Here is a 12,019-nt window from a genome sequence, read left to right as displayed (position 1 = left end):
TACTTCATCTGTCTTGAACAATCATATATGGTAGACTATATAAAGGAAGTTTCTCCATTTTCTTATCATGTGCTTGCTCATAAATTTGATACTGCAGAATGAGATGTGAATGCACTTTATATTGAAACAAATGATTTTTTCTTATTTCTTGCTTTGAAATTGAAATAAATAAGATACCAGTTTTCATTTGACCACTTTTCTCTTTGTCTTTCTCTTAAAAAGGTATTTTTAGCTCTAATAGGGGTCATAGGATGACTTTGAATTTTTTGGTGTTTTTTAAACATATGATTCTACACCTGAGTTCTCATTCCTGTGAAGAGGGGCACGAAAGACTCATTAAACAGGCTGCTCATCTTGGGGTAATCACTCCTTCTGCCATTTCACCTTACGAATTTTGTGTAAATAGCTTTGATTGAAATATGTGCTGCCAATGTATGAACCAGTATTTTTATATTCTCAAAGCACAGGAATCCATTCCAATCAATCTTGGTATATAGACGTTGGATGAAGTTAAGATGCTTTTCAGTCAAGATGCTCTTCAGTCTTTCTTGGAACCTACAGGTGTTGTATAAGGGCAGGTAAAGAATAAACGCATTAACAGATGAAGAACGTGAGGTAAAAAATGAGGAAAGGTTACAGGAAAATGGATGAAATTGCTTTCCAAATAAGCAATCTTTGGCAAAATGACTATGGAAATTTATAACCCTGATCTTGCAAGGAAGCTCAAGCTAGTGCAGTGCTGCTAAAGCATCATGAGCCAATCCATTCTGTTTTTCTTAAAAATACAAATTTTGATAGAATTATAGAAACAAATAATCATATTATTTGGAAAAGACTCTTAAGATCATTGAGCCTAACTGCTAAACCAGCAATGCCAAATTCCCCAGTAAACAATGTCCCCAGTGGCCACATATGCACATCTTCTACATATGACTCCACCACTTTCCTGGACAGCTCATTCCAAAGCTTGGCAGCCCTCGCAATGAAGAAATTTGTAGTGATGTACACCCTGAACCTCCCCCAGCACAGCCTGAGGCCATTTCCTCTTGTCCTGTTGCTGACTGCCTGGGAAAAGAGACCCAGCCCCATCTTGTTGCAACCTTCTTTCGGGCAGTTGTAGTGAGTGATAAAGTCTCCCCTGAGCCTCCTTTCTTCAGGCTAAACAATCGCTGCTCAACTACCTCACCAGTCTTCACAAGACTTGTGCTCAAGACCCTTCACCAGCTTCATAGTCCTTCTCTGGTCTCCAGCACCTAAATGTCTTTCTTGTCATGAGGGCCCCAAAACTGGAAACAGGATTTGGGGTGTGACCCCACCAGTGCTGAGTACAACAACACAATCACTGTCCTGGTCCTGCTAGCCACAGTATTTTTAAAACAGATCAGGATACATTTGACCTCTTGGCCACCTGGGCACATCCTGTCTCATGTTCCAACATTGTCAGTCAGCATCCCCAGGCTCTTTTCCACTGGGGCACTTTCCAGCCACTCTGCCCCCAGCCTGCAGTGCTGCTTGGGGCTGCTCCCTTCCCAAGGGAAGGACCTTGTGGAAGCTCATACAGTTGGTCTCGGCCCATGGATCCAGCCTGTCCAGATCCCTCTGCAGAGCCTTCCTACCCTTCAGCAGATCAACACTCCCACACAGTTTGGTACTGTCTGTGAACTTTTAGAGAGCGCACTTGATGCTCCTGTTCAGGTGATTAGTAAAGATATTGAACACAACTGAGCCCAGCACCAATGCCTTGGGAACCCCACTAGTTCCAGATGCCAAGTGGATGCAGCACCATTCACCAACACTGTCCAGGCCCAGCCATCCAGACAATTCTAACCCAGGGAAGAGTGCACCTGTCCAAGTCATGAACAGCTGCCTTCTCCAGGGGAAAGCTGTGGGAAATGGAGTCCAACATTTACTAAAGTCTAGGTAGAAAACAACCACAGCCCTTCCCTCACCCACTAGCTGGGCCACCTGACCATAAAATGAAATCAGTCGGATCAAGCAGGGCCAGCCTTTCTCAAGCAAATGCTGGCTGGCCCCAGTGCCTGAGGTCCTCAAAGGCATAATTTGATTCTTAAATGCCCTTCCTTTACAACGATTGAAAACAACACATTAGGCCTAAAAAATCAACAGGACTACTGCTCTTCAACTAGAGACCCACTTTAGCCTCCTAAATGTCTTTTATGTCCCTTCCAATGAGGATAAACAAATTCAACAATGGTCTGTGCTGTATTTGTTTGTATCTCCAAAAATGATAAAAGCCCAAACAAATGAAAAAAATCTTACTTTGATTTTTTCAACAGTTGAAGGAATCTAGAAATCCTTAGTTTTGGAGTCCTTCCTCACTGAGATTCTCAGTATTTTTATTCTGTACTCTGAAATAGCCTTATGGCTATTGCTTGTTTTCAAACTTCTAGACTCATGACCATGTAATCCTCAAAGTTATCCTATTTACTGGAAGGCAATTGCTGTATTTCCCTTAAATTCTGATTTGCCTTGTCATGAGAGACACAGGTATACACAATCCTTTAGGTTACACTGGATGTGTTAGTCTTGGAGATGTAAAAAGATACAACAGAACACCAATATTTTTTTAAATGTCATGGTACATGCTATACCCTTTCCAGACAAGCAATATTTATTCTGTGCCAGGAAAAATTTTGACAATTTTGACATCTTTTTTAGAACATTACTTGGTTTCTGTGAAGGTTTTCATCTGTCTGTTCATTTATGTACACTTGTGCAATCATTTTCCTTCATTTGGTGTACTTGAACAAAAGGTGAAAGGATTTTAGAGATACAGAAGAAATAAAAGAGCAGGACTCTTACATAAAGAGATCAAATGTATCTGCTTTCCAACAGTGGGGTGTCAGTGCTATTTAGTCTATCAATTTCAGTAGTTTTTGTAACTTTTTTGGTTGTTTTGTTTTTAAAGGTATCACTCTTGTCCTTGGACATCTAGGAAAAACAAAAAACAAAAACAAAACCAGGGATTTATGAACACATCACCTGTACCTGAGAAGCAGTTCTGATGGAGCCTAAAACTGATTCCATGCGAGGGATCAGCATACACTCAATAACCCCTTTTTGGATGGCTTTCACAATGTTTTTCCGAAGAATTTTTATTAAAATGAATAGATGGGAGTCAACAAGAAAGTCTTCTCTGGGAAGACTATGTTGGTATTAGCAAGCTATCGTTTGCAAAAGAACATTCTGCAACCGTCCTCCTGTCTCTCTGCACTTCACATTTGGTTGTAAAATCTTTCCAAATACTAACATTTATTTCTTATGTGACCCTTAACTGACAGGACTTCCTACCATTTTGCATTTGTTGTAGTTCATGTGCCAAACCAAGAGTAACTTACATTTTAAGTAATTCTAATGAATGAAATAATTTCATTTTAGGAGAAACAGCATGACAACAACATAGTTGCTAACAATCTCTGTTGAATAAGAAATCTGATTTCATACACCTACAAGAGTAAATAATGGAAAACACCAACACCAAGAAAAAAGTCCAATGTCACCATAAAGTCAACAGATATGAGATATCAATATTAAAGGATTTCTTCCTTTATTCCTGCAAAGGACTTAAAGTAAATAAATTATTACAATAACCAATCTCAATAAATCATCCCACACTTCAGAAGATAAAAATGATTCTATTATATTCCCCATTGTGAATTCTTATAACTATGAATTTGGAATTTTAATTCCATAACTTCATGAGTTCTTCTTAGGCATAGGTTGTCTTACAAAGCAGAATAAGAAACAAAAATATTTGCTAATATATCTCTAATAAATGACTACCATAGAAGCAACAGGAGGCTGAATGAAACTGAGTTTGATTACTTTAAAATTACTCCTGAATATTCACAGCAAACATCTTGCAGCATGTGCCCAGTTCTCAAGATGATAATAAAGTTTTCCCATTGTCATTCCTGTAGCAAATATTATTTTGTATTGAGCTAGCATGAAAAACAATAGTTAATACTTTAAAATGAAACAGCAGTGCTACTAGCTGTTTCTTATGTTTTGGGGTTTTTTTAAGTAAAAAGAAAACAAAAGTAAATCTCAGACCTGAATGGACTTTCTTTTTGTCAGCTTAATTTTAACTTCAGAAGTAGCTGGCTACAGACTTCACATACCTGCTCCAGCTATCAAGTAGAACTAGAAGAAAACCATATTAAAGGGACCAAATATGATACCCATAGTGAAAAAAATTATATGAGGAGAAAATCAACACTGAGCTTCTTCTTTCTGGAAATAAATGAGCTGGTAAGCAATATTATAAGGGTCTGAAAATCAAGGTTGGCCCAGGAATTGCCTCTGATATCACATATCACTGTGACTCAGGAGAAGTTAGAAGCACACTGGCCTTCTTACCAGGTTCAGGACATGTATTTAACAGCAAAGGGACATATATTTTTGTACAGTTTGTACTGTGTAACCCAGTATCACAGAACATTTTAGAGGTAAAACAAAATGAAATGAAACAAAACAAAACAAAAGGCTCCAAAGGCTGGAAAAAATTAAATTAAATTTAAATTTATTGATGTTTTTAAATGCAGCAATTCAGTGGTGTTCTTTGATTCAGAGGTACTCATATTGATGCATCATAGAAGCTAGAAATATGTTGCATTGGGGAAGGCCTGAATATTAAACTCCTCAAACATCTGCTTCTCACTGCTGTTAGAGGAAACCTACTGACATTGGTGGGCCTGGGGTCCCATCTCTCAGAAAGGGTAAAACATGGTTAGACTTCAACTTTGAAAGCAGCATGCTCTTTTCCTGGCATAGGAATGTGTTTTAGGGTGGTTAAGAATCTTTTCTTAACAGGACCTAAGAATTTTTACCTTCCCTTGTGACAGGAGGGAGCCAAACAACTTGAAGAGAAAAGATTTTGCTTTTTATTAGGCAATTTATATTCTTAATCCTTATCTAAAACTGTGACAGCAGCTGTACAAGAAATTTTGCTTCTTAAGCCACCCAAGTCCATTATTAACTCCTCGAGAAGCCATTCATATAACCAATTCCTGTTCCAAGAACACAAAAAAACCTGCAAATTTATTTTTGCACCTCTTTTCATGTTGAAATCACTTGAGGAAGGACAGTGATGATACACGAGCTTTAAACTGTTTTTCATATCAGTTCAGTGGTTTTTCTTTGCCTGATGATAGAATTTCATTATATTACAATAAAGCTTTAGTGCTGGTACAACTTGTTCTTCCTGTAATTTGCTTGTTTCAGTTTTCTGCTTCTTTTAAGAGTGTTAAAAAAGCAATTTTTAAGGCTAGACAGCTTAACCAACTACATGGTGAAGGAAAACACTTCCAGGTAAGAGGAAGCGTATGTGTGATTACTGACTAGCGTTCCTGAGAGGTGGGCTAAAGAGGGAAAATATAATGATGTTGCCTGGTGCAAGAAAAATCAGGAAAATCGTGGTGGGGCAAAAATGACATGTTTCAAGCAACCTGCGACATTTATAAAATGTGCCTGATCTCACTGTATTATTATGAATATCTTGTACACATGTAAGAAAAGGAAATTTGTACAGAAATGTCTCAGCATGGCATGGTTGCAGCTTTTTAATGGTTTGGAATTTTTATCGACTGGTGAGCTTTAGAACTACTGGGATTTCAGCAGAATAATGATTCGAAGTCAAATGAGAGGACTCCAAAATAACCTCACACGGGGTTGTGTAAGCACCTATAACACATCCCTGAGATGCCCTGGGGTATTGTGTGTGTGTGGTCAGTCAGCTGACTCTGACCACTGTAACTCCACTGGCAAAACAAGGGCTGGTCAAATCTTCTTTCATCCAAATGCCTCTTACCACTTCCCTGACAGGTTTAAAGTTTATATCTATACCTTATACCACTGGATAAGTATTTATGCCTTAAATTAAATATTCAAAGAAAAACACAAAGAAGTATTCCACTTCTGTTGTTATGAGCTTGTTCTATGGCCTCAGAGTCCCACAGTAATTTTAAAATTTGCTGAAAAACTGACCAGCACCTAATTTTGGAGGCACATCCAGCTCTCCACAACACATTGGTTTTTGAGATTCCCAGGGCTCATTTGACTTATTTTAATATCATACATATTGCAAATTACCTTATTAGAGTACACAACTGGGACAAAAACTGAATTAAATGGTCCTTTTCAAGTTGTGGCTCCTGTCTTTAATATACACCCATGGTCTTTTTGCAAGATATCAGCTTATTAGTTATGGAATTAGAATCAGGGGAGGTCAAGTCAGTAAAAATGCCAAAAGAAATGTCTTAAAGCATTGAATAAAAAAGCTTAATTTCATAAAAGCTAATAGGAAACCATCCTCCAGATTTTATATTCCCTAATGTTATTAAAAAGATTATGCTTCTCAAAACAGAACTGAAGTTTTATAAACAAAAGATAATAACTTTCGTGTTCCTAACAGATAGTTATGTCTTTCTTCATAAGCACACTTCCATTTGCTCCTTTATATCAGTTACAACTAAACTCAAGTAGCAGAAGAGCAAGTATTTTCAAGAACCTACAGGCCAAGGTGAGTGGCTGGTAAGAATATAAACCAAAATGGAATAATACCTACCAGCTCATCTCTCACATTAATTATATTAAAATAGGACTTCTCATGATCACTATTTATTTTCCAGTTGCCAAAACATAAGTAAATGTCACAATCACAATTTACTCCCAATTGAAGCAAATTACCACAGTACCTGAGCACTTGTGGTATGGCTGTATGTGTCTTTCTCAGCATATATGTATCACACCGAGAAATTAACCTTCAGCAGAAACTACAGGTTCCCTTTGAATTCATTGATTGTTTTGCTTGACACAAAAGCACAAAGATGGCTCCAGGTAAGGTTTAATTTGGAATACAGTATATCTTTTTTCCTCTTGTTGTTTTCCCTTGCTGCATGTAAATGTCTTGCTATGGCAGAGATACTGACAAAGCTCTCTGCTGATAACCTAGCCTTATTTCTTTTTTCCTGGTGGAAAGGTGGTGGGGAGGATTCTGCGCTGTTTGAACAAAGTCCAGCTTGTGCATATCAACTGCAAATCTCCTGTTTCAATGTTTTGCTTAGAGAAACCTGAAAACAAAGAGGTTAATTAGATGCAAGGCCACAGAGACCATGCATTGGAAGTCAAGCTGCCACAGAGGATTGAACTTTTCTGCCTAAACAATTTTCATATAGTTTTCATCATTTAAAAACAAACAATCAAACGAAACCCCAAACAAACAAACCCGCAAGAGATATTGCCACAGAATTTGATTATCAGTGGACATTTAAGCAAGGAGACAAAGTTGCCTGGCACCCTGCAATAGCAAAAAGATGATTCAAAATAAGCATTGCTGTTTAAAAAAAAAAATGCAGGACTCTGCAGCAACATGTTATAGGAAGCAAAAAATTGAATGTGTGTGTAAGTACAGGAAGGGAGTTAAACACATAGTGTGAGAAATTTGACAACAATGAACAGAAAGCCAAAAATGGTTATGAACATAGTGCAAAAAAGAAAAAAAGCCACCCAAACTGTAATGATGTAATTAAAAAGTCACTGGAGAACTATGGGCTTTTTTCCTCCAGCTGTCCAAGTTCATCTTATCAACCATATCAATCACAGTATTTATGAAATGTCTTTAACATGAGTGAGCAGAGATGGTTCTTATCCCCAAGTCATTAAAATCATCTGAAATAAAAGTTTTGTTTGACAGTATCTGCTTGATGGAAGGAAAATGGGAGATTATTATCTCAACAGTAAGCAATTTAGGAGAGAAAGAAAATTGTTGAAAGAAGATGTTATTTAACTCATAAATAGTTAAACTTCTAGTTTGGCTAACCTCACTCAAATGAAAAAAAATCATCCGTCTGCCATCAACTTACATTTTTGGATTAGTGTAGTGTGATGATTGGTAGAACTGACATGCAAACAACAACAACAACAAATTAATATTTTACCCAAAAGCTAAATTTTTTTGGGTTGATTTTAGGTGTCACATATTATTTGCTCAGTGCCCAAATTCTGTAATTCAGATTTTAAAATTGCACAGCTACACTTAAAAATCTTCTAAAGTTCTGTCCATTCTTAATGATGTTAGTTCCTTTTGGTAATGCTTTCCTCTGCAAGAAACATTACTGTGGATGCACAGCACATCTTTAATAAAGAACTGCAACATTAAAAGGTGCAACTGCCTTAAATCCTGAGTGCAAAGCATCACCTGTTAAAATAGTCTCGAGTACTAAGGAGGTAGGGACATTTCAGTTCTGTGTGGAAGAGCAGAATAACCTGCATGGCTACTGTGACCAATACATGAGAAGCAGATTCTAAAGTGCTATTACTAGCTTCTCCCTTTGTAGAAGTAAGATCAAGGACTGTTAGTCCTCAGCCACAGACACCTTGATTCATCCTGCTTAACTTAAGGTCCTTCAAGAGCGCCTTTGTCTGTGGTTTCATTAATAATCAATGGTGAGAATCCAATACCTCCAGAGTAAAATGTTGTCCAATTAAAGATTTAAATAATCTTTTGAAGGCATCTGTTCTTTTTCATTGACTAAGGGAACTAAACTTCTGAGTTAGATGCCTCAATTAAGTGCTCGAAGTTGAGTAAATCTAGATGGTAAAAGATTACAAAAAGCTTTTCCACTGTGTTTTGTACAGCAAGTGCAAGAAATACTTCTGTTCATATTACTGATGTTCTTAGGAAGACATAAGCTTTATCTTCCTGCGAAGATGTTTGCAGGAACATCTGTCAAACCCTCTAGGGTGAATGACCTTGGCTAGGTGCTGGACATCTACTCAGACTCTCACTTCACCTTCCTCAAACATGGGAGGGGAGAAAATAACATGGGTGAAGATAAAGGCAGGAAGATTGATTGACCAGTTTTTGTCATAAACAAAACAGACTTGATTTGCTGTGTTCAGCCTGAGGGAGCCTGAGGGGAGACCTCATTGCAGCTTACAGATTCTTCATAAGGCAAGAAGGAGGAGGGGCAGACACTGATCTCTTCTCTCTGGTGACCAGTGACAGGATCTGAGGGAAGTTGAGTCAGGGAAGGTTTAGATTGCATATTAGACAAAAGTTCTTCCCCCAGAACGTGGCTGGGCACTGTCACAGGGAAGTGGCCACAGCACCAGCCTGAGAGAGGTCAAGAAGCATTTGGACTATGCTCTTGGGCACATGATATGACTCTTGGGGATGGTCCTGGGCAGGGTTGGGATTTGGAATCCATGATCCTCATGCTTCCCCCCTTCTAACTCAGCATATTCTGTGATTCTGTGACTCGGGGAAAATTAATTCAATTTATTGCCATTTAAAATTACGTAGTTGTTGAAAAACAAAGACACTTCACCTTCCTCTTTTTTTTTCCCAGATTCAACATTGTTTCTCCATTCCTGACTCCTCATGCTCTCCCCACCTTGCACAGCATTGTGGAGGCAGTGGGGAACTGGGGGTTGCAACTGTGACAGTTCCTCTCTACCGCTCCTTCCTCCTCACCCTTTTCCTTGGCTCCAGTGTGGGCTTTCCATGGGCTGCCACTTCTTTGAGGACATGTATACCTGCTGCAGCCTTGGGTCCTCCATGGGGCTGCAGAGCGGATATCTGATCCAGCATGGAGTATTTCCTCCTTTTCCTCTCACCCTGATGTTCCATCTGCTGTTTCTCACTATTTTTGTTCCTTCGTTCTCTGTCTGTGCAGAATTTTCTCCCTTTCCTTAAAAATGTTTTCATTGAGAGACCTAGCCATGGCTAGGGGCTCAGCTATCCCCTGCAGTGTGGTCTCACAGTGCTGACAGGAACTGGTTGTTTCTGACATGGGACAGCCCTGGCTGCTCCTCTTGGAGGCCACAGCTCCCCACTGTCCTTGCCTTGGCATGCAAATCCATTACGTGCCCTTTTCCCAGGCAGACACCATTATAATTTGTGAGTCATTATGAGGTTGCAGATAAAAACTTTGTGTTATTCTGGAAAGGAAATTAACAAGATAGTTGTAATACTTTCCCATTAATTTTCTCATGGCAATTTCAGTTTATTGTAAAGGTAAGAGTGTTCATTCTTGCAGGTGGGAGTTTTTAGTTCTGGATGAAATAACTATCTAATGTCCCCAAAGGAAAGTTCTCAGGATGTAGCACTGAGCTGAGCATATTCTCTGTGCTGTTAAACAGGTAATTACTTTCATCCCCTGCTTCCAGAACTGGTGAGTTTGTTTCTTTCAAAGAGCAGTTCAGATACTCCAGGGATTCAGTCAGATGTGGATACTGAAAGGCAACTCCACCTAAACCTGCCATGTTCATGTATGAGTGTTTTTGACTACAGAACTACCAAGTTTAATCTGGACTGTGTCTGAAGTCCAGTCTAGGAAATAAGAAGGTGCTGTATAAACTTTTGCATCCACAGATATGAAGTACAAAGAAAATGACTGAAAAACATTTCAGGAAATGAACTATCTCAGGAAATTCATTTATATGAGGGAAAAACAGGATAGGTAAGTTCCTCTCCAAAATAAAGTATGCAGCTATGCAGGTAGAGTGTCAGCAAATAAGTACCTATTCCACAAATTAGTAATGTTTTTGTTGCTGTTTTCTTTTAGATTTTTTTAACTTTTTGCTGGATATCATGTTCTGTGCCTTCAAGACTGGCTCTGAGGAGTGAAAGTTTTGTTTTGTTTTGTTATCAGCTGCTCCCCTACAGCTGGTGGGACACACAGACGGGGCAGTACATGGTGCTGCTTTTGCTTTTTGCTTGGCTTTTTGCTTTGCTCTTGCTTTTTGTTTCTGCTCATTAGTTAGTTTAGCTAAGCAGTCCAAATTTTCCCTGGACTGTTTTTCCTTTCCCTTTCTTGGAACCCCTCGAGCCTGCTCTGGGCTGGGCCCCTTTGTGGCCTAGCGGGGCCTACTCTGGGCAGCAGCCAGAGGGACTGAGAACAGAGCGACCACCCCCAGAGAGACTTTCTGAATTTGTCATCTTTTCCAGAGCGGTGACAGAGTGGTGTCACCCAGTATTGTTCATTCTGTGTGCGGGGGGTGCTGTGCCTGTTAAATAAACAGGCTCTTTCCACTTCTCTCTGAGGAATCCTTCCCGAACCGGTTGGGGGGAGAGGCCGTGTGGGTTTGCTTTCTGGAGGGGCTCCCTTTTGGACATTTTCTCCCAAATTTGCCCTAAACCAGGACAGGTGGAGGGTTGGAAAAAAGTCCCTTGCTCCTCCCTCCTGTTAAAAGAAATAAATCAGTTCAACTTTTTTGCTGCTTCTCCAGAGTGCCTGTCGGTCTCAAGACTTCTGGAAGAACCTAAAACTCAATGCTTTTCTTCCTGTTGATATGGACAAACTCTAGGTTCTTTTCCTATTGCCCTTCTCAGTTTTCGTGGTCCTTCTGAAGTTTCACAAGGCTCATTTTATCATACTAGAAAACATCTCTGATAATGTCTGACCTACATACCCTGAAGCTCAGACCAACTGTAAAAGTGGTTATCAAAAGCCTTATACTCTTAAACTACAATTCTGCTAGAACTGACAAGAAGACAACCTTTTTTTGCACTTGTGTGTTAACTCAGTCAGAAGAGTGAGATGAGACTAATGGAACCTAATTTCAAAAATGCTGATAGTTCAATTTATCCCTAGTTGTTTCATAATATGCAATTAATGAAGTATAATCAAAGAAATATTTCTAGGAAAGAGCTGGTTCTGGTTTGACATGCGAAGTTTTTTGTGATCCTTAGCTTATTACAAAGAAATTCCCCTTTCTAAAATGAATTAATGCAGATGCAGAGGCATGGATTTTATAAAATAAGCAAACACTGTTCTCAAACGTTGCACTATGGTAATGACTGAGCCTCTTTTGCAAGAGCTAAATGCTATCAAGTGCCTCAGCTGAAATATTTGGCTGTTAAGTTCCTGCTTTTAGGTGTTGAATATGGTATGTTCTTAAGATTTGGAACCGATAGAAACAATGCGAAAATACACATGTAAAAATGACTATGTGACTTTTTGGTTTTTTTCAAGTTTTCAAAAAGCATGGTGAT

This window comes from Geospiza fortis, unplaced genomic scaffold (genome assembly GCF_000277835.1).
Source record: "Geospiza fortis unplaced genomic scaffold, GeoFor_1.0 scaffold362, whole genome shotgun sequence".
Lineage (NCBI taxonomy): Eukaryota > Metazoa > Chordata > Aves > Passeriformes > Thraupidae > Geospiza > Geospiza fortis.
Note: the sequence above shows the minus strand (reverse complement) of the source record.